Here is a 26,474-nt window from a genome sequence, read left to right on the forward strand (position 1 = left end):
GGACTTCAACCTGGTGTTGAGAGACTTCATTATTCTCAAGCAGGCTCTTTCAAAATGTCCGTGATTTTAAATAGATTTCCTAGGAAGTGTGACACCTTCAATAGTCTTCAGCTTATAAGAATAGTAATATCATGCGTTTTCTCCTATCCCTTCTAGTTGGAGATACTGAATACTCATGATAGAATTTAGTAGCAAGGTAGAGTCAATTGAAAACACTAAAGATTTCAAATCAATTACCCACATTTTCATCTGCACAATACCAGGGCATAATAGTGGATGTTCAAAATAGAAAGCAAAAAACAAAGAAAAGCACTACATTTAAGCAGAAAAAATAATGAAAATTGTTATTCCATTCAAGAACAAATCTGGATTACTTCAAGATTTATAGGAGGAGTAGACCATTCAACCCTTCGAGCCTACTCTGCCATTCATTATCATGGCTGATCAAATTCAATATCCTAATATGGGTAACATTTTACAAGTGAGTTTTGGCAGGTCGGATCACAGTATATACACTGCTGGACAATCAGCTCAACATCAAATGTTGCAAGATTAGGCTCCTCTCAGGCAAGCAGAGGGGCATCAGAAAATCAGTTGGAAACACCACTGTATATGTTAACCTAAAAATCTAGCAAGAGATGATTAATACCTTCTGAAAAAATAAATGACATACTTCCCAAAAATCTAACTCAAGAATAAACCTTAAACTAGTGTGCCAAGATACCTCAGATAATTCAGCACAGACCAAAGATAAATCTTGAACATTCTAGTCCCTATGAGTCAGCACCACAGGCAACTAATGTATTTATTCAGTCTGAAAGCTCCTCAATGACATGGTTAAAGTTTAAAAAGGTCTCATCAATCCTTTAATGTTGATTGCAGCCATGACCAAAGGTGGGGACAATTAAACAATTTTTTGCACATTCGAAAACAAGTGCATTTTGTGATTAAATGTTTTAGGGTAGCAAAATAACTTCAAAGTTTTAAGTCATTCACACTTGAACAATTACATGAGATCTTACAGCTCTGAAGTAGCCCATTTAACACAACTGGCCTGTGTTCCGCACAAGCCTTACCTCCATCTTGCACCCATTTCCCTCAAAAAAATTTCATAGAACCCTGACAGTGCAGGAGGCCATTCGGCCCATCGAGTCAGCACTGACTGCAATTCCACCCAACCCCTATCCCCATAGCCCCATGTATTTACCGTTAACCCCCTGACACTAAAGGACAATTTAGCATGGCCAATCAACCTAACCCACACATCTTTGGAGTGTGGGAAGAAACCAGAGGAAACCCACGCAGGCACAGGGAGAAAGTGTAAACTCCACACAGACAGTGACCCAAGGCTGGAATTGAACCCAGGTCCCTGGTGCTGTGAGGCATGAGTGCGAACCACTGTCTTCCATTTATTTCATGTTTTGTTGAAAGTACTATTGTGCCCATAGGTACAAGATAGCAACATTCATCAATCCCTTTGAGAGCCAAAGCTGACAGAACATTACAGCACAGGCCCTTCAGCCCTTGATGTTGCGCCGACCAGTGAAACCAATCTAAAGCCCATCTAACCTACACTATTCCATCATCATCCATATGTTTATCCAATGACCATTTAAATGCCCTTAATGTTGGCGAGTCCACTACTGCTGCAGGCAGGACATTCCACGCCCTTACTACTCTGAGTAAAGAACCTACCTCTGACATCTGTCCTATATCTATCACCCCTCAATTTAAAGTTATGTCCCCTCGTGCTAGCCATCACCATCTGAGGAAAAAGGCTCTCACTATCCACCCTATCTAATCCTCTGATCATCTTGTATGCCTCTATTAAGTCACCCCTTAACCTTCTCTCTAACGAAAACAACCTCAAGTCCCTCAGCCTTTCCTCATAAGACCTTCCCACCATACCAGGCAACATCCTGGTAAATCTCCTCTGCACCCTTTCCAATGCTTCCATGTACATATAGTTCATGTACATATAGTCAACCTATGGTGAAGGGGCAATCATTGAAAGCAGACGAGCCACTATTTGAAATGTTTTTGACATGTTTTCTATTGTCACAAAATCAGTCATTTTACTCTGCTGAATTGTCACTTCACTTATGTTCAATCAGCTAAACCAAGATAACAAAAATGCAATTCGTGCGCTGGGATCACATTCTATACTAGATGGATTACTGATTCTTCCAGCTCCTCCCCATTTCTAAAGGCCTGCTTTACAATTCCAGATGTCAAAGATTATCCCTCTAATATGACAAAAGATTTCACATAAACCCTCGAATGGTCAAGCACCAACATGATCCGTTTTTAAATTAATGTAAAAACTTGGTTTCATCTTAATCGTACACAATTGGGATGTGTTCCCATTGCAGCCAAATAGCATTCCAATACTTCAAATGCTTAATGATGAACAGCATTTTATCAATTTGGAACACATTCCAATTGCAGTCATTTACAAATGTTTCACTAACCAAAGCAGAACAGATACACCATAAAAAGCATCCTTTCTGGATGTATCACAGCTTGGAATGGCTCCAGCTCTGACCAAGACTGCAAGAAACTACAAAGGGTGTGAAGGAAGCCCAGTTCATCACACAAACCAGCCTCCCATCCATTGATTCCATCTACATTTCCCACTGCCTCAAAAGCAGACAGCATAATCAAGGATCCCACACACCCCAGACATACTGTCTTCCACCTTCTTCCATCGGGGAAAAGATACAAAAATCTGAGATCACGTACCAACAGACTCAAGAACAGCTTCTTTCTACAGCCATCCAACTTCTGACTGGACCTACCTCATATTAAGTTTATCTTTCTCTATACCCTGTGATTGTAACACTACATTCTGCACCTTCCTTGTGTACTCAAACAGTATGTTTTGTCTATATAGTGCACAAGAAACAATACTTTTCAGTGTATCCCAATACAGGTGACAATAAATCAAATCAACCATGATTTGCTGCATTATCATTGGTCACATTCTGCTGTGCTTATCAAGTCTTCCAAGCAAGAATTATTTTTGAAACGAATAGTAATATTTATCAAACAGCTCATTGTGTAAGATGGATGGCAAATTTTTGCTTATTGCTGAATACATGTTGGTGAGATGTTCAAATACAGCCCAAGGAAAGATCACTAGACTAAGGGGTTATTTGTTGTAATATGCCTGTAAGAGATAGGAGCATAACCTCACTAGCAAGGAAGTGTGTCATGCGATCCAGAGCACACCGCTCTGATGTTTACAAGCTTTCTATCCCAGCATGTTCCTATCAATGAATGAACCCAGAATGTGTTTACCCAATCCCTTATGAATGATTGGTGTTTTATATGATTGTAGCAAATTCAACATGGTGAGAATTTACTAAGGTCTGTTGATCTCAGATGGGGTTTTCCAGTTTTGGGATGAGTGCAGCCGGAAAATCCAACCTATGATGCACAGCGGTGGTGCCTTCTAATCAACCATGTGCTCAGACTGGCAGCATCAAGTATCATAGAATCCCCCAGTGCAGAAGGAAGCCATTCAGCCCATCATGCCTTCACTGACCATAATCCCACCTAATTACCCTGCTAGTCCCCTTGACACTAGGGTCAATTTAGCATGGCTAACCAACCTAACCTGCACATCTTTGGACTGTGGGAGGAAACTGGAGCACCACACAGACAGGGAGAACGTGCAAACTCCACAGACAGTGCCCAAGGCCTGAGCTGAACCCAGGTCCCTGGCACTGTGAGCCAACAGCTGACAGGGATGTTATGGTGAACACAAGGCATGAGATGACCCTTGACATTCTGGTCAGGCTGAAAGTGGAGTCACAATTTGCGTGTTCAAATTACAATGTGGTGATTGCACAAGAAAGAGCCTTTGAAGACATGGTGCATAGATAGTGTCCACATAACAGCTGGATCCCACGTAGAGAGCGCACAGCTCAGTCCATTTAGTGGGACAGCATGCTGTGTATACCAGTTCAGTTGGGAAAATTGAGTGACCACATGGTGTGGGGGCAAGAGAATGCGTGTGGATCAGATCAATAGCAAGCAAGGAAGAGTCAAATAAAAATAAATTTTAAAACCGGGCCAGAGAAGGTTGCAATTATAAATGTTGGAGCTTCAGAAAAGCACACAGGAGTGGCTAGAGCAACAACCATCCCAGGTAATACAGGAGATCAGTCGGTCACGGGGATATTCAAACAGAATAAACGTTTTCTAAGATAAAGGTCCTCAACATGAACTGCCTGATCTGTTGGAATATTTCCAGCATTTCCTGTTGTTATTTCAGATTTCCAGCATCCCCAGTATTTTACTTTTGTTTTATTGGATGGGTATGCTTGGCAAAACCACTTTCTGCTCGTACAGTTTTAAAGTTCATTTGTTTGTGTCACAAGTAGGCTTACATTAACACTGCAATGAAGTTACTGTGAAAATCCCCTAGTCGCCACACTCTGGCACCTGTTCGGGTACACGGAGGGAGACTTTAGCATGGCCAATGCACCTAACTGCACATCTTTCGTGTTATACGTCTGACAAAAAAATCAATCCATTTGAAAATTCTGTCCCCTTGTCGGCACATAATTCACGTCTTTATTTCAAGTTCTAATGGTCCATGCCATACTTCCAAATCTCAGTTTCCGGACAAAGTTTAAAAAAGTGTGTTGAAAAGCAGGCAATGGTGGTGTGATCTGAATTATAATGAGATTCAGTCCTTTACAACATTAGCTGAGTCAGTCCCTCTATTCAAACTGCCTTGAGCAAGGGGGCAGAAATCCTATTTTGACACAATGTGATCAGATTCAAAGGCATGATTTCCCTTAGCAGCTACAGCAAGATGGAGCACGTACTGATGACGCATCGTGTGGCACAAATTGTAACCAGAGCTCAGATGGATTAGAAACTCTTGTCACAATTGCTGCTGATTCTCCAACTGGGGATGGCCCGATTATTTAGGATTCACTCATCTGATTAGCAATTGAACTTCAAGCAATTAATCATTTGGATCACACAGAAGAAAACAATTGAGGCCAGAGATTGTACAGTACTGGGGCAATTACACAGCAATCAACATTTTCTTCCACAATCTGCACAAGACTGAATGATTAAAATGTAACTTTTAAACTAAATGACCAATGGCAACATTGAAAATTTCAATTTCACAACTAAAACACGTGGCTCTGGCTGTTTGTGCATTTACACACAGCATAATTCAAACCGTAAACTCCCTGCAAGATAATGGCGCACAAAAAGCAAACTACATGGAGGAAACTGGAAGAACACTTCAACGACCCCCATAAATTCCATCCCAACCCCCTTGGGCTCGGAAAGACATTTACTTGAAAATTGTTGTGCAAGTGCTCCTCATATAATCTAAAGTTTAGAAAATATAAGTTAGAAGTTAAATTGTGAAATAGTGCAAATTTGTTGGACTAGAATCCCCCCCCCGCCCCGACAAAAAAACACCTCCGGAAATGCTTCAAAAAGGTCACCATGCTTGGTGATATTTCATCGTAAAAGTTGAAATGGCCGAGTGAAAGAAACATGAATTGGTGCAACGCACCATTAAAGTTGTCAGTCTGGTAACTACATGCAGTGCAAGACTGGAACAAATGGGAAAGGGAAAGTGAGATTTCTAACTGTTTTTCTATGGTAACATTGTTGACTGCTATACATAACAGCTTCAGGTGAAGGAGAGAGTGGGTAATGTAGTTGTAGGGAGGAAGGCACAGAATAGACCAAGTTTCTGGAGTGGTTATACAATAAACTTGTAGCATGCCAGAGGCCATGCAAATGATTATTCCACAAAAAAAGGATAGATGGACCAGGAGAGAAGTGTCTGGAATGGGCTGAAATTAGTCAGGGAAAGAGTAGTTGTGAATGGAATTGAGTTAATGCAGTAATGGATCATTGCTATTTACACAGGTGTATGGAAGTGATTTGTATCTGGGACAAAAATAAAGACTGGAATTTTCCAGCCCCCCCCCCCCTACCCCAACTGCAGCAGAGGCAGCTCACCACTGGCAGGATCTTCCGGTCCTGAAGTCCATGGTAATTTGCATGGCTCACCATCACGCCACCAGGGAAACTGTCGGGAAGGGCCAGAAAATCCCACCCACAAAGTAATTTTTGCAGAGGATACTGAATTGGGGGAAGGTTTTCAAATTGGACATAGCTAAACTAAACATAAATGGATTGGGAGGAGTTAAGATAGTCTGACGAATGGCAAACGGAATTTAAAATCAGCAAACAAATTAACAAGGATAGGAAAAATAAAAATAATGAAGCTACAGAGCAAAATTGCCCAGTGAACAGTTACCAGAACAACCATGCAACTGCACACAATAATGGAAGATGATAGACAATTATAAAGGAACTGCAAATGAAAAAAATATAGGTGTATGCAAGGAGTACAACATTAAATGAAATCAAATCTGAATTTTTGCAGTAATAGCCAGATTTGAATCCAGTCAAATTAGTTAATCTTAATTTGGGTGATGATAGGGATATTACAATCAGTCTCAATAGAAAAAGGGGGAAAAAACTGTTCAATCTTTGTTGGATAGTCCATATCTATTGGAGCTGATTAAACAGGACTGGGTTTTGTTCTGATGCCCCCCCAAAGGTGCCATATTCCTTCACACCTTCAAGGTGCTGTCATGAATGGTGGTCCATTCTTCAAAGAACAGCAAGGTATCCAATAGCCACGCAACCAAACCCTCAGCAAGAAATTGTTCTTAGAGTTTGGGGCACTCTTTAGCAGTTGCCCCCAGAGAGGTTGGATGGTGGGGACACCAGTTTGCACTTGGGCTATGATCTACACCAGCCAGTTCTTGGGGTGACACCACTGCAAGAAGGTCTTGCTTCAGTGAAACTTGGACTGGTTATAGAACAAATGCTGTGCAGCAGAATCTTTATGATATTGGTTTAGACACCACATCCTCATTAAAAAACCACAGGCATTTTTTTTTTTAAAAACCACTTAGTTGTGTCTCTAATCACATCTGCTCTGAGCACATCGACATTGAAGCCATGCACCTGGATGTGCAATAATGAATAAAATGGATGTGCTCCGATAGCGCAAGTGCCCACACAAAAGAAAAGCTCTACATTTGGTGCAGAGTGAAATACTTGATCTTTACGTAACACATTCCAAGTACTTCTCAGGAATTTAAAAATAGTTTCCTGAATAAGGTCAGCAAGAAGCCAGGCTGAATGGTTTGGATTAGGCACCAGGCTACACAAACGTTTGATTTGTGCAAACATATTTAATGCCATTTAACCAGCAAACATAGGATCTTGGATATTAGACTTTGAGTTTCAAATCTATTCCTGTTGATTGTAAACTTTTGTACAAACTTAAGACAGGACTAAAGTTTAAACGCAACTTCATTGGCCCCCGATGATACAAATAAAGTGGCAAAGTTGTGCTAGAAAATCCAATGCAACATTATAGAAAAGACCATCAATGTTTGGCTTAATTGGAACACTACCCTTGGTGGCCAATGAACTGGATATTCTCTCCAGTTCAGGTGTTACTGACCCCACAAGTGTACTCCATGTGCCTCATGGTCAGAGTTTACTTATAGATAGTGAGGGGGAATCTTTATTGATAAATGGAATAAAAAGAACAAAGCAAAGTACAGCGCAGGAACAGGCCCTTGGGCCCTCCAAGCCTGTGCCAATGATGTCGTCCTAACTAAAAATAACCTTCTGCCCTTACTCGGTCCATATCCTTCTAAAAGAACAAAGAAATGCGAGCATTTTGGATTGACTCCTGCCTTGAAAATGTTAACTGAAGGGAGCTGAACCTTGGTTTATAGTTGTGGAGGAACATGAATCATCAGTGCACCTGAAGTGCAGCATGAAAACCCAGCCATGGGGCAAGAAAGGCTGGCCCACAAGGGGCATTAGTCCAGGCAGGCGGTGGCTAGTGGCAATCACTGGCAGCAGACAAGCTGCAACCGTGCCCAAGTAAAGAATGTGAAACGCAGCCTAGCATATACCATGGGACACAGTCCAGGACAAAGTGCATAAGCAGCTGGGATGTGCACAGTTGTCGCAACAATCTGAGCTGGAGTCCTGTCACCTAACAACTCACTGGCAGTCAAAGCAAAAGGGCCTCTTGGCAGAGTTACAGCTGCAATTGAAGGAAGGTCAGAGGCTAAGTGCTCAAATGAGAGCAGCTCAAGTCCCTCACAAGAGAGAGTTTGAAGGACTTTATAACCCTCTGATCAGTAAAATCCAAGTGCAATGCTGACCAATTTGCAAGTTCTGACCAGACTTCATGTGATCTGGTTACCACAAAGATTTCAGTAACACTTGACTTGGGTCAAGTGTTACTGAAATCTGTGCATCAGGTTTACCATCGAAAAAACGAGAGAGCAGTGCAATGGGTAAACTATCAGATAGTTTTATTTTTGAGAACATACGGCACTGGTCAGTAGAGGGAAAAGGACAGTTTCTATGTTAACTCCCAAACAGAATGCAGGTAAGATGCTCTCTGGTCTAAGAGACAGAAAGAAATCTCAACACCTATTGGTGTTGAGACTTCTTGCTGTGTTTATCCCAGTCCAACGCCAGCATCTCCACATCATGGTTAAGAGAGAACCAATGGAAATTTAAGGACCTGGATCATTTGCCGTGGTGTTGGTTGGAAGGAACCAAGTGTGTTGATGGAGAACGGTTGAGGATTTCTAAGACCTGGAGAAATGGCTTTCAATGGAAATTACAACCCAGCAAAACAGAGGCAAGCCTGTTGGAATTTGGGAGAAATTCGACTGGTTTTTGTAAAAAGACTGCATTTCTGCAGACAGTGTGCTGTGACATATAAATGCAGCACGGGCTTCCCAGAGTACAAGGCTAACAAGGAATGTCTTTTCTGTAGTTTAGTGTAGTAGATGCCACTAAATGTTTAGTTAATGTTGCTTTTAGTTTGTTATGGTAAAAGTCTTAAAACTTGAAATCTTGTCACATGATCCTGAGGGTCGGTCCCTTGCAATTCAACTTTAAAAGTTATCGATGTCCACCAGGATCATAACAATGCAAAGTTTGAAAGTTACAAACGTTTCCATGATACAGCTTTAATAGAGTGTCATTGGAAGTAGTATCAAATGTTAATGAATTCTGAGAAACTGGTATAAAAATTGTTAGTACTCCAAAATATATCGCAAGCTCCACTATCAAACCAACTGGCAGTAAACTTAGAAAGGGAGGTTTCTGTCCAACTCAATTAAATAGAAACAAAAAAAATGCCGAAACAATCAGGTCAGGCAGCATTGGTGGAGAAAGAAACAATGCTTTTAAGCTTTTTTTTTTTTACAAATGTCATATCCTGAAACGTTAGCTCTGGCACACTCGCTACAACGATGGGTCAGCATTTCCAGAATTTGTTTACAATTTCAAAATTTCCAGCACCTGAAGTTTATCATTCAAGTGAATGTGAAGGCAATGATTTGACACTGCCCCGAGCTCGGTATACATCAAGATTGATTAATTAAACCTGATACTGCCCTCCCAAGGCAGAGTCTAAACAGCGACACACATCTTGAGCCTCACTATTCCAAGAACCTTAACGCTTACAGGAATGTCTTTAACATTCACCATCCCAGGCTGATGTGGGGCAGGAAATGGACATTTCTCCAGCTGGGTTTTGCTGGATCTTGCTGGATCTGAAACACATTCCCCAAAATGCTCGTATGTTCAATTTAACTTTATAGCAAAATCTTGAAGTGTACATGAGCCAAAATCCTTCCTCAGTTTCACTCACTCCCTCCCCCTGCCCTGTAAAAGATGGGTGGTGTACGGTTACTGAGCTTCTCCATTTGCTGCAATGGCTTCTGTCCATCCTCTGTGGGAGTAAATTGCTTAGAAACTGAGAGAAATGATCCAAATTGGGAGTGGGAGGCAGTGACCACAGGGCCAGTTGCACTCCGTTATTAACACCTGCCAGGGCTAAGCTCTGGGTCTGAAGCACAATCTCAGTTGACACAATCACATTGCAAGCACGAGATAGTCATTTCAGTCTTCAATCCAATGCCCAAGGTTAGAATCTTGAAGTGCTGGGTGTCTCACCAGCAGGCTGGAGAAGCAATGAGAAACCCACACTGCCTCTTTTCAGGCAGACCCAACAAACCACATCCAAAGTGGCTGGGCCAGGGATTTATTGCGAGGCCTGGGTAGAGAGTAGACATGGAGAGGATGTTTCTACTAGTTGGAAAAACTAGAACCAGAGGGCATAACCTCAGCCTAAAGGGATGATCTTTAAAACAGATGGAGGAATTTCTTCAGCCAGAGAGTGGTGAATTTGTGGAACTCTGCTGCAGAAGGCTGTGGAGGCCAGGTCAATGAGTGTCTTTAAGACAATGATAGATAGGTTCTTGATAAGAGGATCAGGATTATGGGGAAAAGACAGGGGAATGGGGATGAGAAAAGTATCAGTCATGATTGAATGGCAGAGCAGACTCAGTGGGCCGAGCGGCCCAATTCTGCTCTTATAGTCTAACAGGCGCTGGAGTGTGGGGAAAAGGGGATTTTCACAGTAACTTATTGCAGTGTTAATGCAAGCCTACTTGTGACTAATAAACTTTACTTTGCTATATAGTGTGTGGGGGGCAGGGGGGTAAATACCACTGGTGGCAGGACAAGACCATTTATTGGTCACGAAAGGGCCTCAACAAGCAGTGGGATTGGAAGTTCGATCATGGGACTTCCCACAGAATTTTATTCCAGCTGGGGGCAGGAAGGCAGCAGCTTCATCAAATTCATCTTTTTGACCAAGCTTTTGGTCATCTGCCCCAAGATTCTATTTTGTGGTTCAGTTTCAAATTATGCTCGACAGCGATGGTGAAGGGACCTTGGGATATGAAATTAAAGATGCAAGTTGTGGTATTCTACTGTCCTCTGTATCCAAGAATGCCCATTTCCTCATTCACCCCAAATTCTAGTGTAACACTGCCAGGCCAGCCTCATTGAGTACCAGTTTGCCATTATCCCATTAAGTAAATGCCCTTCTCACCTCCAAGCCGAGCAGCAGCGTGAGCAGAATATTCCAGCAAGTCTCTGATGGGCATGAAATGTTTCAGGCATTGACCTTTCCATTTTTTTTAAAAACCGAGTTCTTTATTATTCGTGACTTGCTTTCAGGCTCCTTATTGTAGAGTACATGCTATCTTTGTAACCCACTAACATTTAACATGACCTAATAACTAAAAGGGGTGTGGTTGAGAAACCTGCCAATCTTTATGTAGTACATGGAATTAGTAAATATTCAGCACCAAGTGTACACTGGCAGGAAGTACAGAACGCAACCTTACTCTAGAAAAAATATAATCCAGACTGCAAATCACCCACTTTATATAAAGCATTACTGTCAATGAATAACTATCAAGTCAGCAACTTAACTGGTCATTTCTTTCTGGAATAGTATTAAGTGTTCTGATTGAATGGATGAGTAAGTTCAAAGGGCCGAATGGCCTACTCCTACCCCCAAGTCCTATGTTCCTATAATACAATTAATGCTTTAAACCAAAGTACTTGATTGGTGCCTTGTACAGAGCTAGATTTGTGCACTTCAATTATTCTATGTTTTTAGTTGAAGCAGCTAGCATTCCAGGCCCATCTGATTGCCTGCTCCCAAGTTTTAAAACTCAGCTTTTTAGATCACAGTAAATAGAATGCATTCCCTTGATGAATTCTGGCCATGTGGAATGCTGTCCATTATAGATCAGTACAAATCACTTCCAACAGCTCCTAATTCCTTGGTCAAAAAGATTTTTAAGTGATTAAATCTTCGCACTCCCACAGATTTACCCGAACATTAACTCAGCTGGTCCAGAAGCTGCAGACTATTACTAATGTCCCTTCTCTCTAGCAGACAAAACCTTTGACTCATTCCCGACATCCTGAAAATGCTTGACCATATAAAGGGAGGCGGGTAGAGCTTTATTTATTTCTTTTATTGGTCAGGAATGTCAGTAAAAGGGAATAGAAGTGATTTAGTGACAGTGGCATTCACACACAAGTCAGGTGGGTGCTGTTACCAAGGGAACAGGTATAACTGAACAAACATCTTTGTGCCCAGTGGTACGTCAGATGTCCACAGTGTAAATGCTAATTATTGCTGAAGTATGTTGCGGGTGTTTACTTGGCATTAATTCATTTCTTCATTTTTAAAGAGTGCTATTTTCAAATCTTGTGGTTGTGGGTATATCGATTGGATCCATTATCTTTGGCACATTCTAATATTTATTCAATAAACTCAAAAAGGATTTGTAACCAAGTCCGACATCAAATAATAGAACAGAAACCTTAAAGCTCGCCACATTAAACATTTACCCCAGGAGTAAAACTCAAAAGAAAATCATTAACTTGGAAAAGCTCCTGCAGGAATGAATTAGTTATTTGGCCAGTAGCTGGCATTTTTAACCAAACATCAAAAATATCCATTGAATATTCACACACTGATTAAACCAGATAGAAATTTGGAAGTTTATTAAGAATGCTTGCTGGAGAGATTTAAATTGTATCGGTACCAGTTTGAGATCAGCACTCATTTAAAATCCGACTACAATCTCAATGCCAGAATTGACCGAGATGAGCTTCAACCACATGTCCAATCAGCAAGTCCACCCACTCCTGCTTCAAACCCATCCACTATTCATACTCTCATTCATCCCTTTGTTAACTGTAGATTTGATTCAAATGCATTTCTGGCAGACCCCACACTTTTACCTTCAATAAACTTATCAATTCATAACCGTTGCCCTGTGCCTTAACTCCCACCACCCCAGTACGCACTAAACATCCAAAGTAGCAACGTCTCAATTTTGAAATGTTCATCCTCGTTTTCAAATCTTACCTTGGCCTTTACCCTGCCCATCTCTAATCTCCTCCGATCCTTCAACCTAGAAGCCCTCTGTGCTCCTTCGATTCGGGTCCGATTTAAGCTCAAATGCTTTCCCTAACCTTTGACAATTTCCTCCTTTAAGATACTCCTTAAAATTCATCTTTTTGACCAAGCTTTTGGTCATCTGCCCCAAGATTCTATTTTGTGGTTCAGTCTCAAATTATGCTCGACAGCGATGGAGGAGAGGCCTTGGGATACAAAATTAAAAGGTGCTGTAAAAATACAAGTTGTATTCTGCTGTTCCCTGTATCCAAGAATGCCTGCTTCCTCATATTCATCCCAAATTCTAGTATAAAACTGCCAGGCCAGCCTTATTGACACCATTTTTAATTAATTATGTGCTTCCAGCATCTTCCTGCCAACTCACAAAAAAGGACAATTTGTAATTAATCACTCAATTTATTTTTAAAAACTGAAAAAACTGATCCGTACAATGGACAATTTAAAGGCATCTAGCTCAGGTAATATCCAAGAGAATCACCAGTAACACGCTCAGGGGCAGAATATCAATCAAACTCGTCATATAAAATTGTGGGAACAAACACATTCCTTTTTAAGTACTAGTGTTTGAACATACTGCAGCATGCAAATTCCAAAAGGTTCAAAGGATTTAGGGAAAATAAGGAGTCCCCTGCTGTAAGTGGCAGTAAATGCTCAAGTTTTCTTCAGTAAGCAAGCAAGCCAGATTTTAAGTTCTTGACACAAAGGTACATAGATTTGACATCTATGCAAATAGTCTTGCACACAAGGCTTGTGACTGTTAGTGGTCCACATACATCATGGACACCAAATGACCCAGCATGCTGCCATACAGCGAGGTCTTGCTCCATTATAGATTCGCCTGCCAGATAAAACCCAACTGTAGTAAACAATGAAAATATTAAGGAATATCTACTGTTTTGCTAATTGTGGCTTCATGGTCTTTAGAAATGGAGAGCTCCTGGTGACGACAACAATGAAATGTTTCCCTAAAATACAGCTAAAAATGTCAAGTTGAAAACAAATTACATCTGCGCTATATTGTATAATCAGTCCTAGCAGCATATTGAATAACTTAGAATCATAGAATCCCTACAGTGCAGAAGGAGGCCATTCGGCCCATCGAGTCTGCACCGACCACAATCCCACCCAGGCCCTACCCCCACATATTTTACCCGCTAATCCCTCTAACCTACGCATCTCAGGACTCTAAGGGGCAATTTTTAACCTGGCCAATCAACCTAACCCACACATCTTTGGACTGTGGGAGGAAACCGGAGCACCCGGAGGAAACCCACACAGACACGAGGAGAATGTTCAAACTCCACACAGACAGTGACCCAAGCTGGGAATCGAACCCGGGACCCTGGAGCTGTGAAGCTGCGGTGCTAACCACTGTGCTACCGTGCCGCCCTTAAACTTAAACACGGTAGTTAATTCAGTACAAATGTAATGTTACAATCTCAATTGATATTACACCTGGATGAGCTGTGATCTATTTCCTCTCTCGCTAAGCTCCTTCTACATTGGGTTCAGTTAAACTCAACTCAAAAAGTCTCCCCCCCCAAGGTAGCCCCCGGTCGCTAAACAATCTGTTATTTCTCCAGCTTGGTTTGCTTTTCATGTCATAAACTGAGCACAGTAGGGACACGGTTTGAAATGAAACCGAGCATTGCCATATATGCAAAAATCTGTGTTTAAAATTAATCTAACTCAAGTTTTAACCCTTTGTTACACAAACTAAATTAAACTGACTTAAATCTATACCTTATTTCTAATATCCAACAATACAAACATTACTTACTCTGCTTCCTAACAGTAACTATTTTAATCCTGATATTTGAAACAACGGTATACAAAAGTCATCCAAGAAAATTCACGTTGCATTTTTCAATCCTTTTCCATTTCCCAGCACTGGCGATTCTTGCGAGAATGTAATGGTGGTGGCACCCAGCTGGCAAAACTACTATTAAAAAGGAGAGCCAGTAGAACTTTTAAATTGTGGGAGATGTCATTGAATGATAGTGATCAAATCTGGTGGTCATTTTATCCCCTTGCTGATCAGAACGTTTACTGTCTCAAACTTGGCATTCTCCTAATTGACATAGCTCCTTAAAGGCATATACTGATGAAGCAAGCATCTTTAACAGAAGGGAAATGCCCCCCCCCCCCCATTGGTTCAATGGGGTAAGTATACCAGGTAGTCAACTTATCAATTGAACCCAAGGGAACTGTCAGTGTGTAAACTGTTGGGAGGTGGAGAAATACACATGATCTGCATACAGTAACAAAGCTGAAACAGCTCTGGATGCTATTTCCCCAAAATATCATGCAAAAGGATTACGAAGCTTCAAATTCGAATTCTCATCACTGAAGTCTGGATGCTGGAACAAAATCAGAATTCCTGCAGTGCAGGCAGCCATTTGGCCCGTTGAGTCTGCACCAACCACAATCCCACCCAGGCCCTATCCCCATAACCGTAGGTTGTCCCCCGACACTAAGGAGCAATTTAGCATGGCCAATCCACCTAACCTGCACATCTTTTGAGTTGTGGGAGGAAACCTGAGCACCCGGAGGAAACCCACACAGACACAATGTGCAAACTCCACACAAACTGACCAGAGACCAGAATTGAATCCGGGTCCCTGGCGCTGAGAGGCAGCAGTGCTAACCACTGTACCACCCCATGGGGCTGCCAAGTTCAACATCAATATTTTTGACAGGAAATCTATCCAAAGGATAGTAAGGCTGGTAAATATATAGGAGTTGAGGTAGGTACCAGCCAGGATTTAATTGAATGAAGCAGTTCAAAAAGGCCGAATGGTCCGTTCCTGTTCCCACATTGCTAAATTTCTGTTGGCAATCAAGGCATTTCTAAAAAATTTAGAACCTTTGACTGTTGGCAAAATATTAACTCAGCCTCCTTAAGTGGTACTGTGGACAGAGTTAAGAGTTTCCTTTCCTTGTACTGTGATATAACCTGCTGAGGATTAAGCTTTCATCGGTTTGATTGGCAGCTCCAGCACTCACCATTTTGTTGGATTACACACAGGATATTAGACAAGTGGATGTGGATTCCCAGTCAGCTGTCTGCATAAAAACTTCTAGTGACAAATCCACAAGCATAATGAGTGCATGGTCATCTGGCCACAGATATCAAATTACTGCCACGTTTGAAACCACTCGTGTTGTTTATCGGATGTCTTAAATTATAAGAGAAATGGGAGAACTTCACAGAACATTAGATTCAAGTTGTTAAACTGGAAAATTATTAACTATCCTCCATAATATTTGTTTCAATCAGATAGTCCCTGTAATCAGTAGAATTTATATCAGTAATTATCCATTTCATTCATGAAAATTATAAATGCAGAGTAACTTGACTCCTTGCAAGACCAAAGCAGAATGTCTAAACCCTCAACTTCTCAAACAAACGTGAAGAAAGACTCCTTGTATCAGAATCCCCAGCACTGATGTAAAGGTACCACCCGCATTTCTAACAATTATACCACTTGTACATCAAATCCCCTCTGTGGGGATTCAGAGGGCTAATTATTCATCTGATCAAGATGGAATATTGGCACATTCACTCTTGCACTCCAGGATATTCCAGACTGGAAAATTGCACTCATATCACTGCGACTATCTCACACACATGCGCGCACAGCATTGACCACAGCAAGTTCCTTTACATTGGATACAATGTTAACTTTGGGAAGAAGTTCTAAAATGCTGGGCAATGAGAAAAATTACAAATCCAATACACATTTGATAGTTTCCCATGGAGCTTGATGTGCAGAGGCTAGGGGGACAGGTGAGGAATAGATACGGAGGGAGAGTGACAGCAGCAGCAGCAGGCTATTCTCAGGATGGTAATCCTATACATGCATAGAGTGAGCATATTTAATGGGAAACAATTGCTGATTTATTACCTAGTACAAGATACTGAACAAAGTTGAATAGTACCCTTGCTTCACTAATTAAGATGGCACTCATGAATCAAGGGGTGCAAAGCAGATTTTCAATAGAAGAGGATATTCAGCAAAGTCAAAGTTTGAGAGGTGCAGAACTTTTGCCCTGTTTTACACTAAAATATGAAAGTAACGTTTGTTTTGTAGACCATCTACATTGAATATCTTCGCAGTACTTATGTGGACAACATTCTACAGGATGCACTGAATAAGAGTGCTTGCACTAGAAATTAGACCTCGAATTTGAAGATATAGGCAGTACAATTCCATTTCATCCACTTCAACACAAGTGCCTTCAACATAATAAAACATTCCAAAGCTTTAAAGGTGTCCCAATTTTCTTTAATCAAGGACCTATAAATGTCTGAATTAGCTCAAGTGAAAATCATTCATCTGTTACAGAATCCAAGAAGGAATCTGCCTTCCATTCTAAGGTTGCCAGTGATAATATCCGAACTTTGGGGCAAATTTCACCATCAAAGCAAGAGAAACGATACACAACTTCCAGGAGCTTATGCAACATGTGGTGGCTTGGATTTTTTTTGGCGTCAGACCCATGATGGTCAAGGATATTATTTCAGAGCAGCCAGAGATCATATGCGTTGCTGACCAGACTCAACCCGCAGATATAATGGTTCAAAGGTTCTCCTTTTGCAGCAATACTCCTATTTGCCGTTGGGAGGCTCTGGCAGAAACTGCCTCTATTTAATGCCATCTCCAAGGAACAGCAGCACGATCACTGTACTCGTGACATGAAGGTCAGTGTTCTTAGCAACACAATAAAGTAAAGAGAATTTGATCTGGATTAAAAACCATTATATATAGAGGTTTGTATATAGAGGTTTGTGAAGTTGTAGTCAAGCCAAACTAGCCTAACTGACAATAACGTCTAAAAAAAATTAAATGAAAAGGATTTATTGCACAAGTCTAAATTCCATTGATCCGATCTCACTAAGGTTTGGAAATGCTCCATCTATGCAGCTGCAAGAGATGAAAGTAAAACAATTTATTTTTTACAAGTTGAACAGAAAGATTGCCAGAAGAGTTGGTTTGTGCGTTGCTTCAAATCAAGATAATTTTTTGTTTGGCACTTGGGATGACAAAGTTTCTGCCTGCAAGTTCTCAAAAGGAAATTCCCATTCACAAGAATAGAGCATCACTAAAATGTTATACTCGAAATTCAATCTAGCAATATCGCAAAGTAAAACAAAGTGGCAGACACAGGTTCTGCAGGCTCCAAGGCAGACAGCAGAACAACTTGATCTTTGCTTGGTTTAATAAGCTAGGTAAGAAGTTTAACAACACCAGGTTAAAGTCCAACAGGTTTATTTGGTAGCAAAAGCCACAAGTTTTTGGAGCCTTAAGCTTCTTCTTCAGGTGAGTGGGAATTCTCACTCACCTGAAGGAGCTTAAGGCTCTGAAAGCTTGTGGCTTTTGCTACCAAATAAACCTGTTGGACTTTAACCTAGTGTTGTTAAACTTCTTACTGTGTTTACCCCAGTCCAATGCGAGCATCTCCACATCATTAATAAGCTAGGTTAGAGGTTTGTTCCAATGGAAAAGTCAGATCAGGTACACTTACTTGCCAAAGGAATGTTATAGATTTGAAAAACTGAAAAAGACCTGAGGGGGCACTTAGCTTTGCTGCTTTCTACAGAACCTTTCACAGCCATTACAGACAATCCAAGTGGCATCCTTCAAGGAGCTGTTGGCAAATTTTGCTTTGGACGAAAGAAACACAAGAGTAGATACTGCTTGCTCAGTAATGCAGAGTCTGAATATTTATGACTGTGGTAGAAAACCTAAAAAAATGTTGAACAAAAATTCCAGTCTATTCAATAGTATCTTCAAGGCAAACAAAAATGCACAACTCAGAACAGGACACGTTTGAATGTCAAGAGTACATGTGTGCAGCAGCTGTGAAATTCTTGAGCAGAGAGATCCAAGACTTCATTCAATGAACTGAAAATTCAAGAACAGCAGAATAGTTCCTCCCAAAAAAAGTTAGAAAGATACAAGTCTCCTGCCCAAAAGAAAAAAGGAGCCCCTGAAAAACTATTCATGCCCATTCTGAAGATTTAGACATTTACTTGGTGCCTCGGTTTTGAAGCCGAATACATGCAGAAGTGAGATCACAATGCTATTAAATTGATACTCGTTACCCGGGGCTCTGCATGTGCAAAACAATTCAGAACAGCGATGATAGCAAATCTACCAAAGGAAATAACTAAACTTTAATTTTGAGTAGGCAACACGTTATTTTACCTCATGCTAGCACAAAGAATATTCCACACTATAGGTAAAGTTAATGTTTAAATATTTTTAAACACTAACTTTAATCTCCTAAACTGCCAGCATTTCAATTAAAAACACTTGTTTATTTATTAGTGTCTCAAGTAGGTTTACATGAATGCTGCAATGAAGTTACTCTGAAAATCCCCTCGTCATCACACTCTGGCAGAATTTAGCATGGTCAATGCACCTAGCCAGTGCGTCTTTCAGACTGTGGGAGGAAACCGGAGCACCAAGTGGAAACCCACAGACACAAGGAGAATGCGCAGACTCCACACAGATAGTGACCCAAGCTGGAAATCGAACCTGGGTCCCTGGCACCGAGGCGCAGCAGTGCTAACCACTGTGCCACTGTTCTAGTTTTAAATTTACTAGAGAAATTTTGAACACCACAATGTAAAATCAGTTGCTCAAAGCAATTAAATTGACAATTTTCTTGAAAAGTTGGGTAGGGCTGAGTGGGTGACAAAGGCAATACACACAAATGGGCAGAATGGTTGTTTTCTCTGCCATAATGACCAAAAACAAAATCCCAAAAATAGGTTGCCTGAACTCTGCCCTCATCACGTTACTGTCGAGAGCACGATGGGCCAAAGTAAGTTCATTTCATTGATCAATTGGATGTCACCATTTAAACAAGTCATTCTTTTGTAATTGATGCCGATTGAGGTCGAGGGTAAAAAGAACTGAGACGTGATCAAAAATTGCACTCAACCACTGGGATTTCAAAAGAAGTTCAAACCATTAAAAATTAGATTCTTGTTCACTTTGTGCAGATTTGATAAGTTATTCTATTTAGTTTGTTCACTTATTTTAAAGTGCAGAAATAATGTTGGCTTAAATAACTCAAATAGCAGTTCATGATAAATCTGAAACAAACATGTCCCTCCTTGTTGTTTTGCACTGATTCCAGACACAAATGTTTGTTGGTGCAAGTACCTCTTCCGTTCAATTTCCTCAAGATGCGCTCCTGTATAAATTATACAGGAAATCTACTCCGGAAACGGATTCTTCCTTTCTACATTAAGCAGCCTTTACAGTTGTTTGTACTGCTGAAATCTAAACATCTTATTCAATTTTCCAACCCCTGATAAAATACTTTAGAAGTCACAAAAGACTTCAAAAACGAAGTCTGCAAATAAATGCTCTAACCATTCAAAGGCTTGATGTGCAAGTTATTCACAGGGACCGCTCACTGTTCTCTATCTGCCTCTCCCTTTGTTTGCTGCAGGAACTGGTTTATATTCTTACACAGAACTGAAAACATATTTAAAGTTGTACCACATCAGAGTACAGTCCGTGCACCAAGAAAGCCCCGAGGTAGATTGTTTAACATTACAAAACCCCTGCCAATTGTTTTATTGAGTTATGGGGTTTATTAAGTTAAGAGGAAAGATTGGTTAGGCTTGGGTTGCTAACTGAAGACCGAGAGGTGACCTGATCAAGGTGTACATTATTATGAGGGGCTTGGACAAAGTGGAAAAGCAGCTGTTCCCATTAGTTGGGAGGGGACGCAAGTTCAAGGCGAGTACAGATTTGGGAACAGTCTGGAATGTGCTGCCAGGGAGGGTGGCGAGAAGTCTCACAACACCAGGTTAAAGTCCAACAGGTTTATTTGGAATCACGAGCTTTTGGAGCACTGCTCCTTCATCAAGTGATTCCAAATAACCTGTTGAACTTTAACCTGGTGTTGGGAGACTTCTTACTATGCCCACCCCAGTCCAACACTAGCATCTCCACAATAGGGGAGTGTGGTAGAGGCGGGTTGCCTCACATCCTTTTTTTAAAAAAGTACCTGGATGAGCACTTAGCATGTCATAACATTCAAGGCTAGGGGGCCAAATGCTGGTAAATTGGATTAGTTAGGAGGTCCAAGTGCTTCTCGCATGTTGGTGCAGACTCAATGGGCTGAAGGGCCTCTTCTGCACTGTTTGCTTCTATGGGTAATTCAGTGACAGTTGCAGTTTCTAAAATGTTTTATATTACAGCACAAAAATTGTTTGAATAATCTCCAATCAAGACAAACCTTTTTCAACTTTCTTGAATTCTAATCTAGACAAGGTTGTCTCATTAAATACTAATTTACTACAAACCAAGTATAAAACAGTATTTTGGGCTCAGGTTTAAGTTTTAAACTGAAGAATGGCCAATCTGTAATCTTGAAAATGCCACAAGACAGACTTTTTAAAAATTTGTTCATTCGTGGGACATGGGCATTGCTGGCTGGCCAGCATTTATTGCCCATCCCTGGTTGCCCTTGGCAGGCAGTTAAGAGTCAACCACATTGCTGTGGTTTGAGTCACCTGTAGGTCAGACCGGGAAAGGACAGCAGATTCCCTTCCCCAGAAAGTTCATTAGTGAACCCAATGGGTTTTTCCAACAATTGTTTCATGATCAGTAGATTAATTCCAGATAATTTTTTTTTTTAATTGAATTCAAATTTCACGATCTGCCATTGTGGGGTTCAAATCCAGGTCCCCAGAACATTAGCTGAGTTTATAGATGAATAATCTAGTGATAATACCACTAGGCCATCACTTCCCCTGATGCAAGGTTATATGACTTACGTGGGAAAACAAGTGAGCTCTGGCTTAAAACGTACAAGTCATAGAGTCAGAGGTTTACAGCATGGAAACAAGCCCTTCAGCCCAACTTGTCCATGCCACCCAGTTTCTACCCTTCTCAGGGAAGGTACAGTAAATGCCCCATCATTCACAGCTAGGCAATTATGATGACATATTCCATGGCAAAAGTTTTGGCACAGGGGTGGATAAATAGATATTGTGGAGCTTTGTTCAACTGCATTCAATTATTACACAGTATTTCAGAGGAATGCAGAAGACAGACTTGTTGCACCCAGTAGCCTCTTGTGCTGTATCTCTATCTAATAGTGCAAGAATATATTGGATCTCCATTTTTAAGCAGCATTGCTTTTACAAATTCTTCCTTCCAACTTAAATAGGACACATGAAAAGTAGGCCATTCTGCCCTACAAGCCTGCTCTGCCGTTAAGATCATGGATGTCCTCTTTGCAGTCTCAGTTCCATATTGCCACCTGCCTCCCCATTCCCTTCTCAAAAACCTGTCCAACTCTGCCTTGAATAAAGTTAATACCCAGCCTCCGCAGTTTTCTGCAGAAGAGAATTCCACATACAAATGACCTTGATTAACGACTTGAAGACAAACAACTTTTCAAAATTTGAAACATGCATCCCTAATACGTGGAAGTGCATGTAAGGTCTCAGAACTGAATGCTCATTAAAAAAGGACAATTCTTAGGAGTAAGACCTGGAGACTCAAACCAGAACCTAGCAGGAAGAGATCCACAGCCACAAATTGTTCAATTTAAAAATTGGTAACCTAAAATGTCACAATTTTATCAGAGATGGAGAAGAGTGTTTGAGCAGTGCAGCAGGATCTCTGCTGAGGCTAGAAGAGATGAGTTTGGACCACAAGGAAAGATTTTGCATTTTGAATTAAAATTTTGATATCCTTTTATTTCCAATTACATATTAAGGCAAACAGGTCTCATGCTCAAAATTTACCAATAAAACTATTGAAAGTTGCAAGGCATAAATTATGTTCACGTTCAATGGGGGTAGAACAGTTTTGTTCTTTAACTGAAATCTGGGCAAGCATTTAAATTCAAAATGGCTTTATACTTAAAAAGCATTTGGTCCCCGATTAATTCACCAGGATTCTAAATTGCAAGCAATTTAAAAATGCTAACCAAAGATGTCATTAGTGTACACAGAAAATGCCATGTAAACAGCAGTAAACCAAATTGCATCTGGATTCAAAAATGTCCCAATTGCACACATGCATCAATTCAATGGATCTGATAATCACACTGAAAATTGAATTAGTTAGTAACCCCTACATAGACAGCAAGATTCTTCCTTCAATGCACAAATTATATTTGGTGCACTTACAATTAGAAATACACAGCTAAAGTCAAAACAGCACGTAGAGACTTCTCACCATATAAGCAAAGGTTACTGCTTCTCCACAATGTCTATGTATTACGTGGTGTCAAATATTGTCTAGAAAAAGCTCTTGGAAGTGCCTAGAGATACTTTAATTATGCTAAAGTTGCAATGTAAAAACAGTAAGCTACAGGTCAATTTGTCATTTTCCTGATGGCTGTTATCAAGGTTATAACAGAGCATTTAGAAAATCTCATTTCAATCAGGCAGGGGCTACATGGTCGTGAAAGGGAAATGGTGTTTGATTAATTCGAGTTCCCTGAGGAAAGTATTAAGCAAAGTGGATAAAGGAAAACCTGTAGATGGTGTATTTGGATTTCCAAAAAGCATTTAAGGTGCCACAAAGGATGCAACAAAAAAAAAGGTTCATGGTGTAGAGTAACCTATTAGCATGGATAGAGGATTGGTTCGTTAACAGGAAACTAGAGTAGAAATATGGATCATTTTCAGGTTGGCAAGCTGTAACCAGTGGCATGCCACAGAGATTAGTGCTTGTGCCTCAGTTATTTACAATTTATATCAATGACTTGGATGAAGGGATGGAATGTATGTTTGCTAAATTTACTGATTACAGAATGATTAGGAGACGACCAAATTCTGGAGAGAACACAAGGTATATACAAGGGAGGGGGGATGGTTAAGCAAGTGGACAGAAATTTGATGGACAGTATATGGGAAAATGTAAATTTGTCTACTTTAGCAGGAAGAATAGAAAAGCAATATATTATTTTCAATGGAAAGAGATTGCAGCACTCTTATGGCACAAAGGGATTTGGGTGAACTTATGTATGAATCAAGTACCCAGGTATAGCAAATGATTAGGAAGGTAAATTGGATATTGCAGTTTATTGCAAGAGGAATGGAATACATAAGTAAGGAAGTTTTGCTACAATTGAACAGTGCTTTGATAAGATCACATTTGGTGCACTGTGTACAGATTTGATATCCTTACACAAGGATATAATTGCATTAAAAACAATTTGGAGAAGGTTAATTGAACTGATCCCACAGATGAAGTTATCTTACAAGCAAAGATTGAGCAGGTTAGGCCTGCATCCATCGGAGTTCAGAAGATAGAGGGGGTGATTTCATTGAAACATACAAAATCCTGAGGGGACTTGACAGGGTGAATGTTTACCCTGTGGGAGTAGAACAGAAAAAAGGACAGAGTTTTGTTTTTAAAAAAAGGGTCTCCCATTTACGATGGCGCTGAGAATTTCTTCTCTCAAGGGGATCATTTGTTTGTGGAGTTCTCTTCCCAGAGAGCAGCATGGGGCAAGATGATTGAATATTTTTAAGATGGAGTTGGATAGATTCTTGATTGGCAAGAGCACCAAAATGTTATAAAGAGAGTAGGCAGGAAAGTGAGTTGAGGCTATGATTAAATCTATCAGGATCTTCTCAAATCTCAGAGCAGGTTCAAGAGGCTGAATGGTCAACTCCTACTCCCAAATCAATATGTCCATGTGAGGTCAGAGAGCTAAAGAAAACCTGAACAGAGTTGACTTTCCCAAGTCAAATAATGTTTCAGCCCAACTAGACAGCTGAACCTAGTCAAAACTGGCTGTCCCATTACTAAATTTGAAATATAGGATTCAGTAACTTAAATGACAATTTGGTTCAAGAATATCATGCAGTGTGCAATTAATTCAGCACCCATTAAGGAAATATCCAATTACAGCTCAAATACAATCAAAAATTCATTTTTGGAAAGAAATCCATTAGTCGGGACTTCAGAAAAGGAATTAACAACCGATTGTGGGTGCTACTCTAAACTGTTATTTTGGCAAGAAAATCAGGACCAGAGTCCTAATCACTTTTATATACAAGATAAGCTACAGGGCACAACTCCAGGATATCTTTCGGAGTTCAAATTGCAATGATAGGTCAAAAATGCAGTGCTGCAAAACACTGCCTTCAACAGCAGTGTAAAGTGCTGATGGACACCAGATGGCAGAGTACCATGGCAGCAAAACACAAGTGAACTGCAGAGAGAAGAGTCCTGCAATGTTCTGCATCACATCCTTAAGTAATATTCCACAGAACGTAGGAAATAAATTGGCAAAAATAAGTTGAGAACAGAGCCACTCAACATTAAAAGGGAGCATAGTACTACTCTTCCATACGGTGGCACAAATGCTGCCTCACAGCGACAGGGACCCGGATTAGATTCCCGGTTTGGGTCATTGCTTTGGATTTGATTTATTATTGTCACATGCAATAGCATACAAAGAAAAATATTGTTTCTTGCATGCTATACAGACAAAGCATAGGGAAAGGAAAGAGTGCAGAATGTGTTACAGCCATAGCTAGGGTGTAGAGAAAGATCAACTTAATGCGAGGTAGGTCCATTCAAATGTCTGATGGCATCAGGGAAGAAGCTGTTCTTGAGTCAGTTGATACGCATCTTCAGACTTTTTCCCCCTAATGGAAGAGGGTATATCCGGAATGCGTGGGCTCCTTGATTATGCTGGCTGCTTTTCCAAGAGAATGGAAAGTGTAGATAGTGTCAATGTATAGAAGGCTGGTTTGCGTGATGGACTGGGCTTTGTCATGACCCTTTGTAGTTTCTTGCAGTCTTGGAAGAGCAGGAACCATACCAAGCTGTGATACAACCAGAAAGAATGCGTTCTATTGTGCAACTGTAGAAGTTGGAGAGAGTTGTAGCAGACGTGCCAAATTTCCTTAGTCTCCTGAAAATGTAGAGGCGCTGGTGGGCTTTAATTATAGTGTCCACATGGAGGGACCAGGACAGGTTGCTGATTTGGACACCTAAAAACTTGAAGCTCTCGATCATTTCTACTTTGCCCCCATTGATGTGGACAGGGGCATGTCCTCTATGCTTTCTGAAGTTGATGACTATTTCAATCGTTTTGTTGACATTGAGGGAAAGAGTCGTCGCACCTGTTCACCAGATTCTCTTTTCTTTACTCTTCATTGTCTGAGCTCTGACCCACTACAGTGGTGTCATCAGAAAACTTGAAAATTGAGCTGGAGGGGAATTTGGCCACACAGTAAGAGGTGTACTGACTGCAGTCAGTGTGGAGTCTGTACATTCTCCCCATGTCTGCGTGGGTTTCCTCCAGTTTCCTCCCACATTTGGAAAGATGGGCTGGCAAGATGCAATGGCTATGCTAAATTCTCCCTCAGGTGTACCTGGACATGCGCCGGAGTGTGGCAACTAGGGGATTTTCACGAACTTCATTGCAGTGTTAATGTGAGTCTACTTGTGACACTAAAACAAACTATAAACATTACAGTAAAGGAATGAAGGGCCACTATTATTTTTGTTAGCAACATGCACTCCTTTGGTGAAATAGCCCTCCAGAGCAACGACCTCTTTGAAGCCAA

At 40.7% G+C, this 26,474-nt stretch overlaps 1 protein-coding gene across 1 annotated transcript in view; it reads right to left on the reverse strand.

Annotated features, from left to right (window-relative positions):
• LOC144502041 (myosin-10) overlaps nt 1–26,474 on the reverse strand; it is a 167,488-nt gene that overhangs the window by 94,529 nt on the left and 46,485 nt on the right. The gene's annotated exons all lie outside the window — the stretch shown is intronic.

This window comes from Mustelus asterias, chromosome 12 (genome assembly GCF_964213995.1).
Source record: "Mustelus asterias chromosome 12, sMusAst1.hap1.1, whole genome shotgun sequence".
NCBI classification, from domain to species: domain Eukaryota; kingdom Metazoa; phylum Chordata; class Chondrichthyes; order Carcharhiniformes; family Triakidae; genus Mustelus; species Mustelus asterias.